A 26,457-nucleotide genomic window follows, 5' to 3' on the forward strand; every position below is an offset into this window, starting at 1 on the left:
TTTTACGGTGGTATCATAGTCACACATCACAAACATTTTTATTATTATTTTCAGGTTTACTGATAATTATTATAATGACTGTTTGTCAACATCCCACATCTTTAAGGTGACCTAGGATATGAATGAAGCAAAGAAACAGGCACTCTCTCCCAAATGGAACAGTCATTAAACCACAGCTCACAAATGGGCATAAAGACTGCTGAATGTGGCCTTTTATTATTTACTTCACACAGTACTGTTTTTGAACTTGAACTTCAACTTTTTTAGGTCTAGAATTCACTCTCCAGTTTGGCCACAACTTCTAACCACTCCTACCATGATCCAATTTATGTCCTCCCTGAAGCCCCTGAAGGAATTCAAGTTTGAGACCCTTGGTACAAAATACAGTGACTCAGTAAAATAGGATGTTTCATAAATTCAGTGTCTATTCCCTCTGTACCAGTTGCTTTTTTTTTTTTTTTGGACCAGTTGCTTTGAGGAAATATAAAACAGTAACTATACTGATGTCTCTCAAACAGCTAAGTCTGCTGAGGGAGATAATAGCAAAACATTTGAGAACATATAGTACTAAAATAACAATAAGAATTCTACATATTTTATGACTCTCTATATTTTAGCAAGCTATTTCACATTCATCACTGCAGTGGGTTCTTTCAGGAGCCCCACAAAACCATCAAAAGAAGGATTATGGTTCCCATTTTTCAGATACAAACACTGAGATCCAAGTAGGTAAGTTGCCTTACTTCAAGTCTCAAGGCTAATCACAGATAGAGCATAAGTTCCATGGGGGGCTCTGTGCTCCACAGTTTTATATCCTATATAGCATTTCATAAGCATTCTCTAAATTAACAAGCAAAAGAACCTCTGAGTCAACACACATACTGATTCATAAACAGGAAGAGTAGAAGAAAGCTCACAGATAAGAATGATAAGAATTCACATGTCACATTATATCATACCCCATATTTGTGAAATTTATAAGAACTAGACACTGTTATGATGCCAAGATGTTTATGACAGGTAGGAAAAATGAAAAAAGCAAAGTACCTAAAAATTTATACAGAAATATAATAATCCCAAATATTCATGAAGGATATCAGTGATTACTCTTACTGCCTTAAAAAAAATCAATGGATTTACTCAGAGGAAAATATGCTGGAGTTTGTGGACTTCAAAAATAAGCAGTTATAACATTTACAGTATTTATTGCAATATTATCTGTAATAGGAAAATATTGGAAGGTACCCTAATGCCCATTGATAAAAGCTAGTAGATCAAAATATGGTATATCATCACAATGGATACTTTTATTTATTTTTTTAAAGATTTTATTTATGTATTTGAGAGAGAACACGAGTGGGGCCAAGGTTTGGGGAGTGGGAAGGGCAAAGGGAGAGGGAGCAGCAGACTCTCTACTGAGCAGGGAGCCAGACATGGGGCTCAATTCCAGGACCCCGAGATCATGACCTGAGCTGAAGGCAGATGCTTAACCAACTGACCCACCCAGGAACCCCCACAATGAATATTTTTAGACTGAAGTTTAAAACCTGATTTAAATACATTATTTCCTAAATTTAATAGGGTAAAAGAAGAATACACAATAAATGGATATTCTATGGGAGAATGAGACAATCTAGTACATCTTTTTTCTTGTCTGTTTTCATGGTTTGTGTGTGATAGAGACAGTTCAAAACCAGGAAATAGGGAGAACCCACCAAATTCAGCTATTTAAGGAAAAGTACTGTAGATGAATCTCAAAAAAAAGTCCTTCATTTGTTAAGAGAACCAGGAATACACAGTCAATATATTGATGTAAGAGGTAAGGAAAGAGGGTCATGTCAAGAAACTGAACACATCCTAAAAAAGGAATATTGCCAGTAGTTCAATTTTTATTTTTAATATGGCCTTGTTATTGCAGACATGCTATATCAAACAGCAATAGGAAGTTTCACACATACTTTTTAATTTTATTGAATTGCCCAAGTCTACCCTTATCCCTTACTCCAAGGAGAGATGTTCTTTTTTTCATCTTTTATTTTTGAATACTCTTAAAAAAATACTTAGCTTTCATATATACATATATATAAATCACAAGATTACTCATGGCAAACATTAAGAAGTTGCATTTCAATTCAGACACATCTCAAAGTGATACAGGGTTTCTAGGGCTGCTGTCTAACCTAAAAATATCAAATCAAGGATTATATCTGAACAAGTATGTTTATGCCATTCTCTGTACAGTAAAATTTTCTTATTCTTATAACAGAATCGAAAGGTAGCACAGTCAGTACACTCTGATTTGCTGTTTCCTTTAGAAAACATGAAGCTGTAGAAACAAATGTTAATCAAGACCTACTAAGTTGTGTTAGAATTCTGGATACGTTCTAATCAAAATCCCAGTTATTCTGACCTTCTTTATTAGTCCTTCACTGAATTAATTTCCTTACATTTTCACCTCTCTTACCTGTGTAATCTCTATCCAAGGATGCTATGTGAGACCAAATGGCTACAGATATGCTTTCCTGAATGAAATGGTCTTCCTGCCAGTATATCTAAATGCCTGCTACAAAGTAATTATAAAACTAATCCTTTTTAATGTACCATTCAAGTCACAAAAAGAGTTTAATAGCTACAACAGAGGTAAGTCAAAAAAGACATTACAAAATTTACTTGATAAAGTATCTTAAAGTTACACAAGGAAAGAGACAAAATAAAATAAATTCCCCTAATGTACCGCAAATATCAACCACCACACACTACCTACAAGCCATATGTTTTTTCCATCTGTTCTGTTATCGTCAACTAAATTTATAGTATTTGGGCTATCAGAAGGATTGTCAAACACGAGCTGGGCAGGATTTTAAAACCTAGGTGTTACTGTTAGTTGGGTTTTTCCTGTTTTTTTTTAAAGAGCTACCTACCTCTATACTCATCCACAATTGATGATATTTATTGGTTTCAGAGTGAGAGTCCTTCAATATTTCTGAGGAATGTAAGTTAGTCCTCAGAAAGCTTAAAGTATTCCTAGAACCACTGACACTGCTTTAAATGCCTCAAATGATGACTTCTCCATATAGAGAAGCTGGAATTTCTGAAGATAAATATGATTCTTCCAAGCGTGGAAGTGCTGGATTTGTGACCTTTGATGGGTGGATTATAGTGCATGATAAGCAGAAATCTAAGAAGATCCCCCAATGATCCAAACCTTTGTAGAAGTCTCTCTTCCTGGGTAGGAGAGGCACCTGCTGATTTCTTCTAGCCAGCAGATTATGACAAAGGTAACAGAATGGTCCCTCCCTTAGTTAGGTTACATTATATGGCAAAAGTGATGACCTACTCATACACCTGAGATTATACTACATTTGGACACCTGGGAGGCTCGGTGGTTGAGCATCTGCCTTCAGCTCAGGGCATGATCCTGGGGGCCTGGGATCAAGTCCTACATCAGGCTTCCTGCACGGAGCCTGCTTCTCCCTCTGCCTGTGTCTCTGCATCTCTCTTGTGTCTCATGAATAAATAAATAAATAAAATCTTTAAATAAAAAAAAGAAAGAAAACTCGGTTACACTGTGCCTAGAGTCCTGACCCATAGAAACAGAGAGATGATAAGTGTGTGTTATTTTTAAATGGCTAAATTTGTGGTAACTTTCTATAGCAATGGAAAGTGAATACATTGCACGTAAAAAGTATTTCTTCTAGTCTGTACCTTAAGACTTACCCCAAGTATCAAGTACTCCTGGGTTCCCAAATTAGATACATAGAGCAGAGGTACCCCAGCTTTCTCGCTGACCCCAGCCTAACACAGAGGCATTTCAGCTGACTCACAAGAGAATAAATATTTACTGTTGTACACCACTAATATCCAGCTGTTATTTCTTATACACATCACTACTACCTTGGATTCATAAAATACCATTTGATGCAACTTTTTAAAGCAATCCTGTTAGTGTCCCAAATATCCCAAAATATCATGTACTATAAGATCAAAGACTAAAAAATCAGATACATCTTACACTGGGCTCTAAAGGGAAAACAGGACTATCAAATCACTAGAGGAGGTAAGCTGGTAAGTAACTCTCTTTTCACTCATTAACAACATAAGTCAAAGAATTCAAAAAATAATAATATCATTTGACAATACATTCCTAAATTGTCATGTCAGGAAGTTAAAACTCTTATGGAAAACATTTTTTTAAATTATCTCTAATTTCAATCATAAGTATTGAAAGCATGAACAGTAAGTGATTTCACTCATTTTAAATTTCATAGGAAAGCTATTTCATGTGCCACGTGAAGAAGTTGTTGAAATTATGGCAAATGCACAAAATATATTTAAGGTAAAATGCTCTAAGGCAGATATATTTTTAATGTATCCTGAATTCAGATTCATGCATACACTCTTCTCTCAGAGCCCACGGACATAATATTCAAAGTACCCTTAATTGGGGAAAAGGAGTAAAAACACTCCAACTCAAAGCAAACTAAGATGGCTTTCAATTCAGTATTCTTGGAATACTTCTAGGACCAATGTCATCACACAATTACATAAAAGATACTAATTATATCAGGACAACATAACATACTGAGAATAGATAGTCTTACGTTATAGATGGTTGGCATCTGTGGGAGCTGAATTAAATTATCCTTTAAGATTACTAAAAAAAATACATGTGTTTATATGTAAGTGATACATATATCTACATGTGTCACATATCTATGTATACAGGTATGCATATATACACACACGCATACACGTGCACCCATACATGTACATATATATTTCCCAAGGGCCTGTGAACCATGCCCAAAATAATCCCAGATAAGAAATTCATTTAACACTTCTTTTTATTACACTGGGCAAGGAGAAGGTGAGATAGAGAAGCTAAGATCTGATGAGCAAAAAGAGGGGCAATGCCAATTCCATAGAATAAAGAAAGGTCTTCCTAATCTTCGAGTTTTTATCAACTAGTTTTGAAAGGTAATTTTCAACTGAAGTAAATCTGTTTTAAATGCTAAATTATAAACATTGAAAAAAATAAGGAATTTTACTCTCTCATTCTGTGATAAACCATGATTCAATCAAAAGCTACTTAGAAAACTATTTTGTAAAAATAAACACTAAAGTCCAAGAGTTCCTCTAGGTAATTAGAGTCTTTCCCTGTACCTCCAAGCCACTCCTACTAAAACCTCTGCAACGTTAAAGAAATTGAATATTACTAAAGAGATGGTCCAGGACCCAGGCTACAGTAGTTTTCTTTTCCTGAGAGACATTGTATCTGTAACTACTAGTTCTATTTCTTCATTTGTTTACAGCATCTGAATAAAGCTCCATGATATATTAATCTTGAACTTGTTTTTTGAAATCATGGCTTCAAAGTTAAATACACACACACACAACAGTGGGAGTTTAGCAAATGTGATAGTGTTGACATAAATTATTTGTGCAAAGTTTGTGTGACCTACCTACCTTAAAAAAAAATCAATGATTTGTATATCTTCAATTGTTCCTTCGTTCTAAAACTGTTAAATTTCTTTCATTGTAATTCTCTCAGAAGGGGACATTTCTTTGTCAGAGTATGAGAGCCTAGCACGCAAGAGTTAACTGTTTTAAACTGATAGCTGCATTTATTTTATACCCCATTTCTTCAAGAGTACCCCATTTACTTTCTCCTCTGAACATATTGGGGAGATGGTATGTGTGTGGATACATATGTATATAAACGTGTGTGTGTAATTCTATTTCATATACACAGGGCATGTATGAGTGCATGTGTCTCGCAAAGAATTCTTAAATCTCCCTATTGGTATAAACCACTGAACGCATGGTTTGGTTAAATTACCCCTGTCAGGTTTATTATCTACTCTTTTTCCCTGCTGTTAGCATGTGTAATTGTATGGTTTTAAGAACTTGAATGACTCACCATAAAGCAAGCTGAAAAAATAAGGGACAGATGTGTTTCTATGTATTTTCTGAGTGTTGCTAGGACGGGAGCCCTTTCAGCTTATTTCGGAATCTCATCTCAGAGGTAGCTTTTGCCTCCTTAGCTTATCTCTCCCCGCAATCCTCAAGCCCCCTCAACCACCAGAAGGATGGAAGGCTCACACTATAAATGCCACCCACCAACTTGAATGAGGACACAGACAATAATACAATGGCTACCCCTCAGCAAGAGAAATGACTATTGCCTTCTCCTCCAGTAAGGTTAAATGAAGGGGAACCTGCCTATGAACAAAAGATAAAGCAAAGGGACTTCCTCCTCTTTGAGAGATGATTAATAGGAGACAACCTCACAGATCGTTTGTGGTAAAAAGATCATAAACAGAACTATGGCTGTTGATCAGATTTCAAAACGTTGGTCTTGATCCTTTAACCCCGTGGTTAGCATAACCAGAAGCCGGCAGCAGCCAGAAGTTTTAATGAGAGGTCAAGCTGTCAACCAGAGAGTTGAACTTTTACAGTTTTGGGGTCAGACAACTTGTCAACAGAGTCAAATTCCCTCTTTAACTGCAGCCCTGTAAACTCAACGTGGAGTAGATGTCTCGTAGAAGTGGCTGCTGGTAAAACTGTTTTATCTCTAAATGAAAAACATCTTAGTAACAAGCTGCTAACTGGTTGAAGCCATGTTATTACACTTCCAGAGGGAAGTGGCTCTCAGTCTGAGGCTACAAGGATGCCTTATCTCCCCCTTGTCATTTTTGGGGCTGTCTGTGATTTTCCTCTTTCATTACTAGCCACTTGAAAAAAATACTGTACCTTTTGTGACTTGCAATTAGATGCTAATTTAGAAAATGATGCCAACCCAGATAGTAAACTGCTATAAGGTTCATTTTGACCTAAGGATTACATCTTCCATTACTGGGGAGACAACAAAAGAAACTATGAATCTAGTCTCAGTATCACATAATTTCTTCTTGGGGATATACAAGACACACAAAGAAAAAAAAAATTAAGAGAGAGAGAGAGACCAGGAGCGGAGAGGAGCAGAGAGAGAGGGAGAGAGAAAATCTTAAGCAGTCTCCCTGCTGAACACTGAGCCCCACAAAGGCTTGATCTCATGACCCTGAGATCATGAGCTGAGCTGAAATCAAGAGCCAACACTTAACCGGCTGAGCCACGCAGGCACCCCAAAGAAAATTTGATAGTGTGCAGCATCCTAAATGTGGTGCAAACCAGTCGAGGTGGAATTGAGTAATCCAACAGTTGAATGACACCTGCTGAAGGAGCGTCTTCACGATTCTATAGGCTTTCAAAAGGACGTGGTTTTGATGGCAGATTGCAAGTTGGAGGAGCAGAGTGGAAGAATCATTCCAGCAATGCAGCGGTATGAGCAAGCAATGCAAAGTCAGAAACAGTTTAATAATGGAGTCAGCCTGGAAAAAGCATGAGCCAAAGATTTCTAGAACTAGATTCGGTCACTCGCCAGCACAATCCTAGGGGAACTAGGATCTATCTCATAGGCTGATTATGAAATGAGACTATGTATATTAAATGTAAAAACCCTATGCTGATATTCATTGCTATAATTATTAGAAAAGTAATTATATCTAATGAAAAACAATGCACATAAATATGTAAAATGCATGGTGATAAATTCTTGTACTTGTCTCACCCCAGTCCCTGGGTGAGGGTAAACTATTTATAACTTGAGCTCTGTATGTTCTGGGTTTTTTTCCTATGCTTGTGGAAGCATACCTATGATTATTTTACAAAAATGGAAATTTTGCTCTCAACTTGTTTTCACTTAATATGTCTTGATTATTTCTCGTCATCTCTGAATATTTTCATATGAGTGTATCTAATCAGTTTCACCTTACCCTACTGATGAACTCTATATATAAACTTTGTATAATTCAAGACATACATAAGCATTTTATGAAGGGCTTTAAGATAAAGACCGAAAAGTGAAGTTGCTGACTAAAAGTTATACAATTTTAAAATTTTAATAATTATCATATGTTCCTTTAAAATGTTGAGCCAATCTGTTATCCAAAAAACAGTGTATGAGAATGTCAATTCTTTTCATGACATTTTTAGTTTATCTTAAACTTTTTATTCTAACAATATGGATTCATATGTCCTTATAAAGACAACAGAGGGGAGCCTGGGTGGCTCAGTCAGGTAAGTATCTGACACTTGATTTCAGCTCAGATCATCATCTCAGGGTTGTGAGATTGAGCCCTGACTTGGGCTCTGTGCTCTGGGTGGAATATGCTTAAGATTCTCTCTACCTCACTCTGCCCCTTCCCCCTTTCTCTCTCACAAACAACAGGGGCACCAGGGTGGCTCAGTTGGTTAGGTGTCCAACTCTTGGTTTTGGCTCAGGTCATGATTTTGCAGTCATGAGATCAAGCCCATTGTCCCGCTCTGTGCTTAGCAGGGAGTCAGCTTCAGATTCTCTCTCTCTCCTTCCCACTCATACTCTTTCTTTCTCAAATAAATAAAACCTTTAAAAAACAATTTGAGGGATGCCTGGGGGGCTCAGCAGTTAAGTGCCTGCCTTTGGCCCAGGGCATGATCCTGGAGTCCTGGGATTGAGTCCCACGTTGGGCTCCCTGCATAGAGCCTACTTCCCTCTCTGCCTGTCTCTGCCTCTCTCTCTGTCTCTCATGAATAAATAAGACCTTTTATAAATAGATAGATAGATGATAGAATAGATGATAGAATAGATGATAGATAGATAGATAGATAGATAGATAGATAGATGATAGATAGATAGATCCCCTATACAATTTACCTAGTGTCCCCCAATGGTAATATATCATAAAACTACAGAATATTGCAACCAGGATATTGACATTGAAAGTCCAAATAGAGAGTGTTTCTATCACCACTGATTCATACATTGCCCTTTTATAGCCACATCAATTTCCCTCTTCCGCCCAATCCCCTCTTTAACCTCTGGAAACCACTACTCTGTTTTCCTTCTCTATAATTTTAAGACTTCAAAAATGTTCTATAAATGGAATCATACAGTATGTACCCTTTTGAGAATGGTTTTTCAGTCAGCATTAATAGCTTTGAGATCCATCCAAGTTGTTACACTAATAGTTTCTTTTTTCCTTTTTTTTTTTTATTGCTGAATAGTATTCCATGGTATGAATGTACCATCATTTAACCACTGCCCTATTTTAGTTGTTTCCAGTTTTCGGCTGTCATGCATAAGGACTTTTAGAACTATGTATAATAAAAGTGGTGAGGGTAGATATCCTTGATTTATTCTCAATCTCAGAGAGAAAGCATTTAGTCTTTCACCATTAAATAGAATGTTAGCTGTAGATTTTTTTTTTTGTTTTTGTCATGTACGTGTGTTCTTATCAATTTGGGGCAATTCCTCCTTATGAACAATTTACTGAGTTTCTATCATAATTGGATGTAGGATCTTGTTAAATGCTTTCTTTTGCATCAGCTGATAAAAATCATAGGATTTGTCTTTGTTACTCTGTAAACAAGGTAGATTACCTTGGCTGATTTTCAAATACTGACCCAACCTTGCATAAACAGAATAAATCCTACTTGGTCATGTTGTAGAACTCTTCTTATACTTGGTTGATTCAGTTTGCTAATATTTTAAAAATCTTTGCTTCTGAGTTCATGAGACAGATTGGTCTGTAGTTTTCCTCTTTTGCATCGTCTTTATCTGTTTTTGACATCAGAGTAATCCCGGCATTAGAAAATGGGATGGTAGTAGTCCCTTCTCTTACATGTTCTGGAGACAGACTTAATGCCAGTTTTACACTCTCTTTAAATGTTTGGTAGAATTCTTCAGTGAAACCATCTCAGCCTGAAGATTTCTTTTTGGGGAGTTTTTAAACTACAAATTTAATTTTCCTTATAGATATATGACTATTCAAATTATCCATAACTTAAGTTTAATAGTATGTATTTTTCAAGGAATTAATCTATTTCATCAAGTTTATGTACAGAGGGCTGTTTATTATCCTTTCCATGTCTGCTGGGTACGCGGTGTTACTACTTTTCCCATTCCTGATACTGATGATGTTTCATCTTTCTTTGTTAATCTTTCTAGAAGTTGGTCAGTTTTATTATCATACTGGAGAACTAGTTCTTTGCCTTATTGATTTTTTTTTCTATCATTTTTCTGATTTCAGTGCTTGCTTCAGCAGCACTGATATTTTTCTGATTTCAATTTAATTGATTTTTGGCTTCTATGTATTACTTCCTTCTTTCTACTTACTTTGGGTTTATTTGCCTTTTTTCTGGGTTTTTGAGGTAGGAACTGAGAATGTTGATTTGAGACTTTTCCTCTTTTCTAATCTTCAAATTCTGCTCTTAGTAATTTTTAGCTACTATGAATTTTGATTTTTTTTTTCATTTTAATTCAATACAAAGTTTTTTTTTTTAATTTCCCTTGGGACTTGCTCTTTGGCCTATGAATTATTTGGCAATGCATTGCTCAGTCCCACATGTTTAAAATTTTTTCTGTTATCTATTATTGATTCTAACTTGAGTTCATTTTGGCCACAGAAAACACTATTTAAATGCTGTTAAATTTGTTAGCATTTGCTTAATGATCCAGAATACACTATCTTGGTATGTTTCAGATAGCACTTTTAATCTTTGCAAAACATATAGGTAAAAACGAACCTCAAATTTAAGCTGATATTTTTTAATTAGTAAATATTAATTTTTCCTGTTTATTACCCTTTTATAATTCTATTATATTCCTAAGTCCTTTATGCACTTTTAATTTGGTTGACTTTTTATTAATGTACAGGTGCCTTATATATTAAGAATATTTGGTGTTGATTATTTTTCCCCATTGGCAGGTTAGTCTTTCAGTATCTTTTACTGTGGTTTTTACATATACAAATTTAAAGTCAGGTATTTTAATTTACCAGCATTTCCCTTTCCATCTTGGTTTTCACTTCATGCACAGAAAGATCTGCATACTTCCATAAAATTATGTATTTATATAATTTTTATCACTTCATTTGAACACTTAATACCTGATTTACCAAGAATATCTTTAACAATGATAATTCTATCATAACACTTCCATAGATAATACAAAACTAATGTAATACTTGATTGGGGAATAATTTATATCTATATTTGAATAGAACTGTGATTATTCATCCATTAAATACAGGAAAGAACTATCATTTAATGCACACTTTAAATGTGCCAGAAATTTTGCTAGGCAGTTTATGTTCTTTAATTTACATCTTACAACAACTCTAGGAGTTAAAGCCTTCCTATTTTGTGAAGAAAATGGAAACCTAAAGCATTAAATAATTTGCGAAAGCTGGGACAAAGTTGGGATTCAAATCCAGGCATGTCTAATGCCCAAACCTGTGATCTTCCTACTGTACTCATTGGCTCCCACACTTGACATATAAAAGGCACTGCAAGCAGTACAGAGGATAACAAAACTTAGCCATTGCCTTCATAGAGGAATTAATATTACATTTTAAAAGTGATTTATAATGTCCAAAGCACACTGGCATTCAACCATTTATTGAATACTTTCAACCTCCCAGATGCTAGGACTACTGATTACACATAAGATGTAGTCTTTTTCTGTGAGCTACAATATGTATATTGTCATCCTCACTTTTTAGAACAGGGCTGTAAAACAGAAGCTATGTATGCAGTTCGCTTGCCTCCATTGGCATAATTTAATGCTGCCAGCAACACTTCAAACACAGGTCCTCTTACTTTCACTACAAATGCAAACCTAGAAGCTCCAAGAAGACACCTTGGTGGAAGAAATGTGCAACTACAATGGAGCAGCAGAAGCCTTCTCTGGCTAAGGGAAATGCCAGCTACTTCCTGGCTGTTCTCCCATTTCCTGAGTCCCTCAGGGGTCGGGAAAATCTAGGATTTTGTCCATGATCCTTTCTAGTTGTGTGCCTCAGGCTTTTTCAGAGACAAGTATTTTTTACTTGCTAATATTTTTAACAGCAATTAGTATTAATTGCCAATTAAAGCTGATACTTTTAACAGCTCTATTGAGATATCATGCACCTACAATTCACCCATTTAAAATACATAGTTCAGTGGCATATAGTGTGTTTGTGTGTATATATATACACACACACACTCACACACTCACAGTTATAGAACCATCACTATAATCAAGTTTAGAATAGTTTCATCACCCTAAGAAAGAAACAATGTACCCCTTAGCTTATAGCCCTTATAACTCACCAGCCCAAAGCAAACACTGATACGTTTTCTGTCTCTATAGTTTTACCTATTTTGGACATTCCATATAAGTGGAATTACAGAATATGTGGAATAGGGGTTATTTTACAGAGAAAGCTATTTCACCAGGAACCTGATTTGGAAAACTGGTAAAGCAATGCACAAGGTAGATGAGTATCATAAACATTGTTATAAACTCTACAATCTATTGAGTATCGGAGGATCATGAAGAAAGCTTATAGCAAACATTGTTTACTTGCTGGTGAGTACCCCTGCCTCTGATTTTTCTGTAGACTCATTCTCCATATATGAACATTACAATTTGTTTCAATTCTAAGCAAAGCTGTTTATGTAAATATCCGGACAGTTTTTTCTTGTCTTCAGCTGAATACCATATTTGTTCCAATTTCTCCTCTGCTACTGCTTCCTCTACCACCCACTCCCACAGGACCTTAATTTGGGGGAATTTGAGACTGGTTTTCCCACACAATTTCCCTCCTTTAAATCTTGATTGTCAGTAGCATCAGGAGATGCCTTGAAGGCAGAGAAGAACAGTTGAAAGTTATGAACAATTCTGTTAATTGAAAGAGTGCTCAAGCCCTATTAATAAACATCCTCAATTGCTCTTCCCAAAATGTCAAAGGATCCTTAAGAAGCAAGTTATCATCCAGACCTAGTTATGCGGTTTTAGAGTGCATTGATTTCGCTCTCTCAGCAAAGGTAATCCCTGCCCGTTCTTTAAAATAAGACAAATGTACCAATGTACAATTCAATGAGATCTGAAGGAAATGTGAAAAGCCATATGACCACACAAACCATTTATAGACATTTCCTTTACCCACCTCTACTGGGCTTACATTCAACCACCCCATCCCTCTAGTTACTGTCCTGATAACTACTATTCAGATCCTTTTTGCCTGTTCATGAGTCTCCCATACATTGAATCACATATGTACTCTTGTGTCTGGGTTCTCTGTCAGCATATTGCTTCTGAGATTCATCCATATTACTTCATAAAACAGGTAACTCATTCCTTTTATACTGGCAATTAGTATTTCATTGTATGAAACATATGGAAAGCAACCTATGTCTTTGGTTGATCAACGTTGACAGTTTTTCTATATGAGGGTTACAATGAATACAGCTACTGTGGATAGTCTGAGGACATATGCGTTCATTTCCCCCCGGGGAAAATTCCTAGAATGGCTGGTCTATTGCTTAACATCGTTAAAAACTGCCAGTTTCCAAGTGGTTATGCCTTTTTACAGTCCCACCAGCAACGTATGGGAGTACCAGTTGCTCCACATTCTAAATAACATCTGGAAAATGTAATCTTTAGTTATTCTAGTAGATGTGAAAAGGTACCCCACTGCATTTTTAATTTGCATTTCTCTGATGACTCAAGTTGAACACTTTACAGACCATTCACACATCTTTTGCAAAGTATCTGTTCAAGACTTCTGCTATGTTATTTGGTGTTTATTATTTAAATTCAATTAGCAACATATAGTACATCATTAGTTTCAGATGCAAAGTTCAGTAATTGATCAGTTGCATATAACACCCAGTGCTCCTCACATCACAAGCCCTCCTGAACGCCCGTCACCCAGTTACCCCAACCTCTCACCCACCTCCCTTTCTGCAACCCTTAGTTTGTTTCCTATAATTAAGAGTAACTTAAAAAAAAAAAAAAGAGTATCTCATGGTCTCCCTCTCTGATTACTTATTCATTTGTATGCATTCATGATATATTCCAAGCATAAGTTCTTTGTCAGATATATGTATTGTGGCTATGTTCTTCCGACATGTAACTTGGCTTTTCTTTTTCTTAATGAGGTATCTTGAAAAGTTGAAGTTCAGGACTTCATAAGCTGAAGTTCATTTTACTGATGTTTTTCTTTTATGATTGTTTTCATGACCTGTCTAAAAGCCCTTGGCTCTCTCCAAGTCACAAAGATATTCTCCTATATTTTCATCCAAAGGCTTTACTGTTTAAGCTTTTATGTTTATGTCCATGATTTACTTTGAATTAATGTTTGTGTATTGTATAGAAATCAAATCCCATTTTTCCATGTGCATATGCAGTTATTCCATTACCCTTTACCAAAAACATCTGCATACACATACAAACACACACACACACACACACACACACACACCTTTTTTCCCTTCAATATCTTTGACATCCAATGGGCCATTTAAGTGTAAGTCTAATTATGGACACTCTAGTCTGTTGAATCAAAGTCTGAACATTCTTACACCAATGCCATATTCTCTTGATTATTCTTTATAGTAAGTCTTCAAGTACTAGTAGTGCCCATACTTGATTCTTCTTTTTTCAAAACTGTTCAGCTACTTTAGATCCTTTGTATTGTTTTGTTTTTCACATTTTATAATCAAATTGCCATTTTCTAAAAGGAATAGTTTGTTGGACTTTTAATGGAGTTGCACTCAATCTAAAATATCAATTTAAGGAGAGGTGATATCTTAAAACCCCAAAGTTTTCAAATCCATGAATACCTGTCTATACCTTTCTTTAGATCTTAATTTCTCTCAGCAATGATTTAAATGTAGAGGTCTTATACATCTCCTGTTATTTTTATATTTATACATCTCCTAAGTATTTTTATATTTATGTTGGCATTGTAAACAGCATCAGCTTTTGTAAATTAGATTATCAATTGTTTGGTGTTAATATAAAAATACCTTTATTTTTGTATATTGACCTTGTATCCTGTAAGTTTTCTAACTTCACATTTTCAAGAGTAATTTGTACACTATATAATCATGCCCCTAAAATGTTGGATAAAAGTGAGGAAGAGGCATCATTGCATTATCTTTAATCTTAAGGGAAAATCATTCATTATTTCACCATTAAATAAGATTTTTATCGATTGAGGTAGTTCCCATCTATTTCTAGTTCACTAGGAGGTTGTATCAGTAAGTATTGAATTTTGACAAATATTTTCTTTACATCTCCTGTGATGATCTTATGTATATATTTTTTTATCTTTCCATTCATTTTACTAGTTTTTGAATTAAAATAACATTTGCATTCTGGGAATAAATTTGGTCATTTTATATGTCACCAGACTGTTTCCTAATATTTTTATAAGAATTTCACAAGCAACCTCTTTCTGTAATTTTGTTTTCCAATAATGTCTTCAAAGAGTTAGATATCCATGTTATACTAATCTCATGAAATTAAATAGGTTTCTTCCTCCTCAATTTTCTGATACAGTCTGTAGCAGAATGATCTTACTTGTTCTTTAACTGCTTAATAGAATTCATAAGTGGAAATAACTAGATTTAGATTTTTGAGGGTAATATTTTAATAATGACTTCAATTTTTGTAGAAGACAATGTTATTCAGGTATTCTATTTCTTATGTCAGTTTCAGTAAACTGATTTTTATCATGAAATTTTTCCATTATATCCTAATTTCTAATTTACCAGCATAAAGTTTTCATAATATTTTTTATTCATTGCTTTATTATCTATAGGATCTATAGTGATATTTAATATTTCATTCTTCATATTAAAAATGGGGGCTATGTTTTTAATTAGTTATCCTTTGCTAGAGTTTTATTAAATTTGATTAATCTTTGTGAAAACCCAACTTTGACCTTGTTCATTTTCTCTACTATTATTCTATTTTCTATTTCTATTTTAATCTACTATTTTTAATATTCCTGAGATGGAAACATAACAGAGTTAATTTTTTAAAGAATTTTACTTATTTGATAGCACAAGCAGGGGGAGCAGAAGGCAAAGGGAGAGGGAGGAACAGAGAGCCCAATGTGGGGCTCAATCCCAGGACCCTGGAATCATGACCTGAGCCAAAGGCAGACACTTACCTGACTGAGCCACCCAGGTACTCCGACAGTGTTGATTTTAAAACTTTGTTCTTTTTTTATACAAGCTTTAAGTACTATATATTTCCTTGTATCATTCTCTTATCTGCAACCCATGCATTTTGTTATGTTACACTTTCATTACCATTTATTAGAAATATTTTATAATTTCTCTTGTGAATTCTTCTTTGGCCCATAGTCATTTAGAAGTATATTGTTTGATTTCTAGAAGGAGCATAAGTAGCCAACTGCCATTGTTAGAGCTCTACTTTCTCTGCTCCATTTCCTGTAGGCAGGAAAAGGAGGGCAGGACAACGTTTCAAGGTCATAAGATGAAAAAGGAATTCAAGAGGAAATTGTCAGCCAGTATTTTACTGTGTGCCCTATATGTCAGGTATTGGCCAGGCTCTGCATGTAATACTCACCAGTGTTGTCTACTATCTATTGTGACCAGCATAGGCCTATCAAACCTGGTGCAACTCAGAGTGACCTTAGGGACTATAAAGTATCCAATGATGGCCATGATATTGTGTGCAATGATCCTGGAGATGCTGTGCTGCTCTGGTGAGAGCAGCACTTTTAGGGGATCACAGACCAGGCCCAGATACAGATTGCTATCAAAAACAGTGCTGTATATAAAAGTCATAGTGATATTATTATTGTTGTTGTTTAAAAAGTCATTTAAGTAGAAAAACAATGAGCTATTACAATATGTCTTTCTAGTAGAAAGACATCAAGTTTTTGAAAAATGTCCTGATTTAAAAAAAAAAAATTGGAAGACCTTAAATCCACTTTAATGCAAGTCAGACTTAAAAACAAATTGTCAGAAATACAATACCTGAAATATATTATTAAAGACCTGGGAAGCCTCAAATTTTTACTTGGCCTTCACAGACTTTTCAAAGAGATTAAATCTATATATTCATAAAAAGTTAATCTAATGGATGAAATTAGATGCAGAATTTAGAAGATTCATCAAAACAAATTAAATTCCAAGTAGCTACAACAGACCTACCTTCAAATTCTATCACAAGAATGAAGAACTACTTCAGAAAGCACTAAGGTGTTTTAGATGAGCATTCTCATCTTAAGGGAAACACAAAACTGCCCTGGAAAAGAAGCACAAACAAACTTAACAAAAAGAAAAAAAATATGAGGAAAATCTGAAGTGACACTTAGAAAAATCAAAGTGGTAAAGAAAGTCAGATGAAGCTTGGAGTGAACAATTTGGGATGAAAGACTGGGTTGCTATTTTTGGAGAAGAATGCTGTTCTTACATAGTGAGAAGCTAACATTGCATGCAATGGATAAATGAAAAAATGGGGACCACTTATATAGGACCAATGCAAAGGAGTGTGAAGAAACTGATATAGTGAAGTTAAATTCTTATTTAAGAACTTTGGAAGAAAAAGGAAGCTAAATGTACTTAAATAAAATAATTGACGCAGTTAATGATCCGCAAAGTAAAATCAAGAAAGACTAGCCACAGTCAGAAAGCAGAAATTCCAATTCTTTCCTGAATAGCACTAAGAAAATGAATTTTCACTAAATACCCAATTTAGAAAGAATTTACTATAGAAAAATAGAAGGGAATCTTTTCAAAGATGAAAAGATCAGTCATGCATATAAAGAGCTAGTCACCTATAAAATTCAAAATTCTTTCAGAAAAAGTTTTAAAAAATCACTATTATCAAATACAGCTCTGTTGCCTGAGAGAAACTGTGTTAACTTAAGAAAATGCACACGTGAGACAAAAAAAATACTGGAAAAGAATATAAATGCTTCAAAAAGATCCTTAATGTACCTGACATTACTTAATAGCAATTAAGTAATACAATGACTCATGAAAGGCATTATGCTTTAAGGTAATGTTTTATAACTGAATATTATTTAAAAATGAATATCAAAAGTAAACTGCTCCCATTTTTTTCTATTTGTAGGTATATAATGTACATCTTACTATTGACAAGCTTACTGAAATACTCCAGAAACACAGCAAGATTTTGTCTCCTAAAATAACTTTTAATTTTTTCTCTCATTTTATTACTTTTATTTTAGTGATTATATGGTATGTCAAATGGGAACTTGAGAGAATTCTTGAGATAGTGTTCTATAATGGTATATTAAATATGAGGGGGTTTTTTGGCAGCCAGAAGGTATTTTTCATATATTTTTTATTGGAGTTCAATTTGTCAACATATAGTAAAACACCCAGTGCTCCTCCCGTCAAGTGCCCCCGCTCAGTGCCCATCACCCAGTCACCCCCTCCCCCTGCCCACCTCCCCTTTCCACTACCCCTTGTTCATTTCCCAGAGTTAGGTGTCTCTCATGTTCCGTCACCCTCTCTGATATTTCCCACTCAGTTTCTCTCCTTTACCCTATAATCCCTTTCACTATTTTTTATATTCCCTACATGAATGAAACCATATGTTTGTCCTTCTTTGATTGACTTATTTCACTCATCATAATACCCTCCAGTTCCATCCACGTTGAAGCAAATGGTGGGTATTTGTCGCTTCTAATGGCTGAGTTATAACACATTGTGTATACATAGACCACATCTTCTTTATCCATCATCTTTCGATGGACACCGAGGCTCCTTCCACAGTTTGGCTATTGTGGACATTGCTGCTATAAACATCGGGGTGCAGGTGTCCCAGCGTTTCACTGTATCTGTATCTTTCAGGTAAATCCCAGCAGTGCAATTGCTGTGTCATAGGGCAGTTGTATTTTTAACTCTTTGAGGAACCTCCACACAGTTTTCCAGAGTGGCTGCACCAGTTCACATTCCCACCAACAGTGCAAGAGGGTTCCCCTTTCTCCACATCCTCTCCAACATTTGTTGCTTCCTGTCTTGTTTCCCCATTCTCACTGGTGTGAGGTGGGATCTCATTGTGGTTTTGATTTGTATTTCCCTGATGGCCAGGGATGCGGAGTATTTTCTCATGTGCTTGTTGGCCATATCTAGGTCTTCCTCTGTGAGATTTCTGTTCATGTCTTTTGCCCATTTCATGATTGGATTGTTTCTTTGCTGTTAAGTTTTAAAAGTTCTTTACAGATCTTCGATACTAGCCCTTTATCTGATACGTCATTTGCAAATATCTTCTCCCATTCTGTAGGTTGTCTTTTAGTTTTGTTGACTGTTTCTTTTGCTGTGCAGAAGCTTTTTATCTTGATGAAGTCCCAATAGTTCATTTTTGCTTTTGTTTCCCTTGCCTCCATAGATGTATCTTGCAAGAAGTTGCTGTGGCCAAGTTCAAAAAGGGTGTTGCCTGTGTTCTCCTCTAGGATTTTGTTGGAATCTTGTCTCACATTTAGATCTTTCATCCATTTTGAGTTTATCTTTGTGTATGGTGCAAGAGAGTGGTCCATTTCATTCTTCTGCAAGTGGCTGTCCAATTTTCCCAGCACCATTTATTGAAGAGACTGTCCTTTTTCCAGTGCAGTCTTTCCCACTTTGTTGAATACTAGTTGACCATAGAGTTGAGAGCCCATTTCTGGGTTCTCTATTCCGCTCCATTGATCTATGTGTCTGTTTTTGTGCCAGTACCACACTGTCTTAATGATCACAGCTTTGCAGTACAACTTGAAATCAGGCATTGTGATGCCCCTGGCTTTAGTTTTCTTTTTCAATATTCCCCTGGCTATTTGCGGTCTTTCCAATTGCACACAAATCTTAAGATGATTTGTTCCAACTCTGTGAAGAAAGTCCATGGTATTTTGATAGGAATTGCATTGAACATGTAAATTGCCCTGGGTAACATGGACATTTTCACAATATTAATTCTGCCAATCCATGAGCATGGAATATTTTTCCATCTCTTTTTGTCTTCCTCAATTTCTTTCAGAAGTGTTCTGTAGTTTTTAGTGTATAGATCCTTTACCTCTTTGGTTAGGTTTATTCCGAGGTATCTTATGCTTATGGGTGCAATTGTAAATGGAATTGATTCCTTAATTTCTCTTTCTTTAGTCTCATTGTTAGTGTATAGAAATGCCTCTGATTTCTGGGCATTGATTTTGTATCCTGCCACACTCCCGAACCGCTGTATGAGTTCTAGCAATCTTGGGGTGGAGGCTTTTGGGTTTTCTATGTAGAGTATCATGTCATCGGCGAAAAGGGAGAGTTTGACTTCTTCTTTGCCAATTTGAATGCCTTTTATTTCTTTTTGTTGTCTGATTGCTGAGGCTAGGACTTCTAGTACTATGTTGAATAGCAGTGGTGAGAGTGGACATCCTTGTCCACTGATCGTAGGGGAAAGGCTCCCAGTATTTCCCCATTGAGAATGATATTGGCTGTGGCTTTTCATAGATGGCTTTTAAGATGCTGAGGAATGTTCCCTCTACCCCTACTCTCTGAAGAGTTTTGATCAGGAATGCATGCTATATTTTGTCAAATGCTTTCTCTGCATCTATTGAGAGGATCATATGGTTCTTGTTTTTTCTCTTGTGGATGGGATCACGTTGATTGTTTTATGAGAGTTGAACTAGCCTTGCATCCTGGGGATAAATCCCACTTGGTTTGGATTTTATGAATAATCTTAATTTACTGTTGGATCCTTTGGTTAGTATCTTGTTGAAAATTTTTGCATCTGTGTTCATCAGGGATATTGGTCTATAATTTTCCTTTCTGGTGGGGTCTTTGTCTGGTTTTGGAATTAAGGTGATGCTGGCCTCATAGAACCAATATTTTGGAAGTATTCTCTCCCTTTCTTTCTTTTGGAATAGCTTTAGTAGAATCGGTATTATTTCTTCTTTAAATGTTTGATAGAATTCCCCAGGGAAGCCATCTGGCCCTGGACTTTTGTGTCTTGGGAGGTTTTTGATGACTGCTTCAATTTACCCCCTGGTTATTGGCCTGTTCAGGTTTTCTATTTCTTCCTGTTCCGGTTTTGGTATTTTGTGGTTTTCCAGAAATGCATCCATTTCTTCTAGATTGCCTAATTTATTGGCGTATAGCTGCTTATAATGTGTTTTTAAAATCATTTGTATTTCCTTGGTATTGGTTGTGATCTCTCCTTTTTCATTTGTGATTTTATTGAGTCTTTTCTCTTTTGTTTTTAATAAGGCTGGCTAATGGTTTATCTATCTTATTAATTGTTTCAAAGAACCAACTCCTGCTTTTGTTTATCTGTTCCACAGTTCTTCTGGTTTCTATGTCATTGAGTTCTGCTCGAATCTTTATTATCTTTCTTCTGCTTGGTGTAGGTTTTATTTGCTGCTCTTTCGTCAGTTCCTTCAGGTGTAAGGTTAGCTTACGTATTTGAGTTTTTTCCAATTTTTTGAGTGATGCTTATATTGCAATGTATTTCCCTCTTAGGACTGTTTTTGCTGTATCCCAAAGATTTTGAACAGTTGTACCTTCATTTTCATTAGTTTCCATGGATCTTTTTAATTCTTTCCTAATTTCCTGGTTGATCCAGTCATCTTTTAGTAAGATACTCTTTAATCTCCACATGTTTGAGTTTCTTCCAAATTTCTTCTTGTGATTGAATTATAGTTACAAAGCACTGTGGTCTGAAAATATGCCGGGGACAATCCCAATCTTTTGGTATTTGATGAGACCTGGTTTGTGATCCAATATGTGGTCTATTCTGGAGAAAGTTCCATGTGCACTTGAGAAGAATGTGTATTCAGTTGCATTCGGATGGAAAGTTCTGCATATATATGTGAAATCCATCTGGTCCAGTATATCATTTAAAGCCCTTGTTTCTTTGGTGATGTTGTGCTTAGAGGATCTGTCACTTGCAGAAAGTGCTGTGTTGAAGTCTCCTACTATTAGTGTATTATTATCTAAGTATGTCTTTACCTTGGTTATTAATTGATATACTTGGAAGCTCCCACATTACGGGCATAAATATTCATGATTGTTAGGTCTTCTTGTTGGATAGACCCTTGAAGTATGATATAGTGTCCCTCTTCATCTCTTACTACAGTCTTTGTGATAAACTTTAATTTATCTGATAGGAGGATTACTACCTCAGCTTCCTTTTGAGGACCATTTGTTTTGTTTTGTTTTTAATCAAGATTTTATTTATTTATTAGAGACAGACAGACAGAGACAGAGACACAGGCAGAGGGAGAAGCAGGCTCCATGCAGGGAGCCCGACGTGGTACTCGATCCCAGGTGTCCAGGATCATGCCCTGGGCCGAAGGCGGTGCTAAACCACTAAGCCATTAGGGCTGCCCCTTGAGGACTATTTGAATGGTAAATGGTTCTCCAACCTTTCATTTTCAGGCTGGATGTGTCCTTAGGTCTAAAATGAGTCTCTTGTAGACAGCAAATAGATGGGTCTTTTTTTTTTTATCCAGTCCAATACCCTGCATCTTTTGATGGCATCATTTAGTCCATTCATGTTCAGAGTTACTATTGAAATATATGAATTTAGTGTCATTGTAATACCTATTCAGTCCCTATTTTTGTGGATTATTTCTTTGGGCTTCCTCTTTCTTTTACAGGGCCCCCCTTAATATTTCTTGCAGAGCTGGTTTGTGGTCACATATTCTTTCAGTTTCTGCCTATCGTGGAAGCTCTTTATCTCTCCTTCTATTCTGAATGAGACCCTTGCTGGATATAGCATTTGGGGCTGCATGTTCTTCTCATTTAAGACCCTGAATATATCCTGCCAGCCTTTTTGGCCTGCCAGGTCTCTGTGGAGAGGTCTGCTGTTAATCTTTCTCCCCATATAAGTTAAGAATCTCTTGTCTCTCGCTGCTTTAAGGATTTTCTCTTAGTCTTTGGAATTTGCAAGTTTCACTATTAAATGTCACAGTGTTGAACGGTTTTTATTGACTTTTGGAGGAGACCTCTCTATCTCCTGGATCTGAATGCCTGTTTCTCTCCCAAAATTAGGGAAGGTCTCAGCTATGATTTGTTCAAATATGTTTTCTGCCCCCACTTATACTTAGATTCTTCCTTCTGAGGCTATCATTTATTTCTCTTAACCTTTCCTCATGGTCTTTTAATTGTTTTTCTCTTTTTTCCTCAGCTTCCTTCCTTGCCATCAACTTGTCTTCTATGTCACTCACTCTCTTCTACCTCATTAACCCTCATCGTTAGGATGAGGGTTTGGATTGTATCTCATTTAATTGATTTTTAATTTTGGCCTGATTATACCTAAATTCTGCAGTCATTAAGTCTCTTGAATCCTTTATGCTTTTTTCCAGAGCCACCAGTAGCTTTATAATTGTGCTTCTGAGCTGGCTTTCTGACATCGAATTGTAATCCAAATTCTGTAACTCTATGGCAGAGAGCACTGTTTCTGATTCTTTCTTTCATGGTGAGTTCTTCCTTCTAGTCATTTTGCTCAGTGCAGAGTGGCTGTATGAATGGGCTGCATCAAGAATATCAACCATGACCTAAGTAAGTTTCACCCTAGATAATTCTGAGGGGTCCTAGAGGGTGATCCCCTTGGTTCTGAGTGTATTAAGTTCTGTATATTAAAAGATGCTCAGTCCCAAATTTATATAAACCAGCAATACACGTAGAAAGCCGCAACTGACCATCAAAACATAAATGAGATAAAAGAGGGGGGCGGAATGGGAATGAAGAGAGGATATAATCTCACAGAATGAACCCGCACGGTATACCACTTGGTTCTGGGTGCATACTGGTCATGTTTTAGAAGGTACTAACTTCCACCATTGTAGAACAAAATGAGGCAGGGAAAACAAAAAAACACAAAACAAAACAAACATATCTTATATATCTCCCAAAATTAAGTTGAGTATGTTGCAGGGCATCTAGAAGTGGAAAATATATCTAAGACATGTAATTATAGAAATACCAAAGTTAAAATCAAAGAAAAATGAAGAGGTGATAAAAATATTGTAGTTAACGTGGGAAAAGAGAAAAAATATTGGAAAGTTTTAGTCTGATATAAAAATGAGTTGTATGGAAAAAAGAGAAGAGGGAGGTCCTGCCCGAGTTCCCAGCGAGCACTTTCCCTCCGAGAAGAAACCGAGCTCTGTTGCCCCCGAGGCTCCTGCGCCCTTAGCCCGGCTCCTGGGGGCCCCTCCCCCACTTGGTTCTTTTCTATTTTTTTCTGCCTTCCTACCTTGTTAGAGGCAAAACCCCTTCTCTGTAGCAGCCGCTCTTTCCTCTTTAAATCTCAGGTGGGATGTGTAGGTGTTCAGGATGGTTTGAAGGTTATCTGAGTGGGGGGGGAACAGGTAGACTTGGGGACCCTGCTCTTCTGCCAGCTTGCCCTGCCCCCTGCAACAAGAAATAAGAGTCTTATTAGTAAATTATTTCTATTTTATTTGATTTATGAGCACTGTAAGCATAGCATGATTACTATTTAACAAATTTCCTGTATTGATCCAAAATCACACAAAAATTTTGCCTCTTTTAAAGTATTTTATTTTCTTAGTTTTACTAGTATAGGTAACTGATTCTATGTGTGTATGTGTATGTGTGTGTGAAAATTCAAAGTCCAATTGAATGTCCAATTTGAATAGAAGAATTACAAAATTAACTGTCAAATATCAATACAACTAGAACCAAATGCAATAATTCAAAACAGAAAACAATCTAAAAAACTTGTCAACCTGACTTTAGAATGCTTTTGTTTAATATGTGATGTAAGTTTATTAAATTTTCTGTAGTCTACATTTGAAGAGCTCATCATAGCGGGACAAAATTTAACCATCCTGTTGATTTCCAAGGGTCAACAACCTCGAGTCTAATGTGGCCTATCCCAGAAATTAAAGCTAATTTTCTTCTCCATTTGAACGGGTCATCTTTCTACAATAACCACATAGTAAGGCCTATGTACTTCTAATACCTTTTCCCTTTTGACTTTCTCCTCTCCTACTCTGACCCCAATTAAGAGTTCATTATAATTCATATTCCTTCATTTCTTTCCCTGGGCTTTGTTTTCTGACTCCATTTCCTAAATGATAAATCAGACACTTCTGTCTTTTACTTCTTTCACACACTAAACCATCCTTCATCCTCTCTCTCCTCTTAATTGTGAGGAATCTTCTTTCATGCTCCCAGACCAGGAGTCCCTACCCATTTCTCAGGCTCTTTTTTGCATGTCACTTTAAGAGTGCACCAATATAGAGTGGACCATACAAATGGCAATTATAATGGATTTAAGTTTAAGTGGACCACTTACATCTCAAGAAAATCTAAGAAGGAAGTCTCTCATTTCAATATTCCCCAAGAAAGGCCATTTTTTGACAAAAGTGGGCAAGCAAAAAATGTGCTGGGTGGCAGAAAGCAAGCTTATATGTAATGAATAACTCACTCTCAAGTATTTGGGAATTTAGCCCTATTTAGCATTATTTTTATTAAGACAGTATGTTCTCCCACATTAGCATTTTAATACCATTGACCAAGATTCAGCTGTGCTCTTTCTATAAAGCTACTATCCAAGACATGAAACTGAAGCTGCAAAAATGATGGGGTGATGTTGGTTATGTTACTTAACCTCTGTAGGCCTCAGCTTCCTCACCTGTAAACTGGAGATCAGAATGACCCCCACACACATACCCCTCCCAGGATTGTCCTGAGGCTCAAAAAGGATGATGTTATTCCTTTCACACGCTCCGATCCAGCCATTTAACTCACCCGTCATTCCCAGGCAAGTCATCAAGACTCCGGGCTTTTGGAAATACTCTTCTGCCTCACTGCTCTTTCGGTCTCCTCCTTCCTGGCCAGGCACAGTATCCTGATCATTTGCAAAGGTTCAGTTCTAATGTAACATTCTCTGGCAATGATTTCTTCACTTAACCCACTAGAGAGTAGCTGCTTCACTGAGCCCCTTTGCATTGTGTGCAAATCTCAGGTAAAGGCTGCATCACAATATGACTGCTTTTGTGTCTGTATTCTTTACCCGCCTTAATTCCACAAGAATAAGCAAGTGTCTTAGTTGCCTTTGTACCTACCACCTCTCACATTCCCAGCACCTACCACAGTGCTTGACACATATCTGACATTCAATAAATATTTGTTGACTGTTAAGATTGTATCTGAATTCCTAGTACCAACAGACATCTAAGTCAACCTGCTGACTGATAAAAGTATAGCCCATTATATAGAAATTAGAGGACCATCAGCATTAATTCCACCACTACAACTTCCACTTGTTGTAGCTATCAGAAAATCAAGATGTTATTTCAGTAAAATATGGGACTGTTTCCAAACCAAGAATTTTTGACAGACCTCATGGTTCTCTGTTGGACTGTGTTAACTTGCTGTTGACCCATTTGCATTTCAGCAACTAGATCCTCCCTTACTAATAATTCAGCTGCATTAATTTTTCCATATTCAGTGTAGTGAGTATTCTCTCTCTAACCTCACTATTTGGGGTTTGTGAAATAGGATACTCATATTAAAACCAACAAGAATTTGTGGTTACATGGCTTTAAGTATACCAGAAATGGAGTTCGCATTTTTAATGTGCCTCAACCCATGTTGTTTGTATACCTC

The 26,457-nt window shown here is 36.2% G+C and overlaps 1 long non-coding RNA gene across 1 annotated transcript in view; it reads right to left on the reverse strand.

The window, feature by feature from the left end:
• The window catches only part of LOC129523033 (uncharacterized), a 62,293-nt gene extending 36,627 nt beyond the window's left edge, over window positions 1–25,666 (reverse strand). The window contains exons 1-2 of the long non-coding RNA XR_008667033.1: window positions 25,597–25,666; window positions 24,077–24,234 (exon numbers count right to left, since the gene is read on the reverse strand). This is a non-coding gene — a long non-coding RNA (uncharacterized LOC129523033). The remainder of the gene's footprint in view (window positions 1–24,076; window positions 24,235–25,596) is intronic.
• Window positions 25,667–26,457: the final 791 nt, after the last annotated feature.

Source organism: Nyctereutes procyonoides, unplaced genomic scaffold (assembly GCF_905146905.1).
Source record: "Nyctereutes procyonoides isolate TBG_1078 unplaced genomic scaffold, NYPRO_anot_genome, whole genome shotgun sequence".
Classification (NCBI taxonomy): domain Eukaryota; kingdom Metazoa; phylum Chordata; class Mammalia; order Carnivora; family Canidae; genus Nyctereutes; species Nyctereutes procyonoides.